At 36.7% G+C, this 888-nt stretch overlaps 1 non-coding gene across 1 annotated transcript; it reads right to left on the bottom strand.

Moving 5' to 3' along the window:
* Nucleotides 1-435: 435 nt before the first annotated feature.
* On the bottom strand, nucleotides 436-542 carry LOC150062382 (U6 spliceosomal RNA). The gene has a single exon (XR_016536098.1). It is a non-coding gene; the product is annotated as a U6 spliceosomal RNA (small nuclear RNA).
* Between the last annotated feature and the right edge of the window lie 346 nt (nucleotides 543-888).

Raw genomic sequence — 888 nt, 5'->3', positions numbered from 1 at the left:
AGTATGAGAAGGCAGTGGAGCCCTCCACTGAAGAATCTGCCATGTGTGACTGCTGTCTTTCCTCATCTCTGTGCAAATCAAAGATGACAAAACTGCCTTGATCTCCTTTTAGCCGTTATCTCAATGTTGTTATTATCGTATATCTATAATTATTATTAGTAATAATATAAGGAAATTGTTATTGTTGTTATCTTTTATCTTTATTATTACTATTATTCTGTCAGTACTGGGGTACAGGGTCTAGTGCTCTCTTGCCTTTTTCCTCAAGGCTGGCACTCAAGGCTGAAGCCATACTTCCATTTTTAGCCTTTTGTTGGCTCACTGGAGAAAAGAATCTCATGAACTACCATTTTCAGATCCACAGATCTCAGCTTCTTGAAGAGCTAAGATTATAGACAGGAGTCCAGTATCCAGCTCAATTTCATTTTATTTTTTTTAAATATGGAACACTCTGCAGATTTGCATATCATCCTTGCACAGGGGTCATGCTAATCGTCTCTGCACCATTTCAGTTTTAGTATATGTGCTGCTGAAGCAAGCACTCAGTTTTATTTTTTTAAGAGAAGGCCAAATAGTTCATGACAATAAATGTTCCAGCATAACCATGCTGTAAAATGCATTCATTAACCCCTTTTTTGGAGGGTGTTATTTAAAACAATTGGGTTTTAATTTAAAAACTGTCTTTTGGGGAGGTGGGTGGGGAAGAAATAGAACGCAATGAATCTAAAATCAACACTAACTTTTTCTGTATAGATGGGCAATTATTAGAATACAGAGAACAAGCAAGAAGATGGCTTGCATGTAATGGTTGTTTTTTTTTCCTTGCTAAAGTCAGAGTGCCCTCAGCTTTGCTCTGATGTTTGAAAAATACCAATAGCAAATCCCTAA

Source organism: Megascapheus bottae, chromosome 6, assembly GCF_031878675.1.
Source record: "Megascapheus bottae isolate mThoBot1 chromosome 6, mThoBot2.hap1, whole genome shotgun sequence".
Classification (NCBI taxonomy): Eukaryota; Metazoa; Chordata; class Mammalia; order Rodentia; family Geomyidae; genus Megascapheus; species Megascapheus bottae.
The sequence above is the reverse complement of the archived record's forward strand: the minus strand, read 5'-3'. Positions and strand labels throughout refer to the sequence as shown.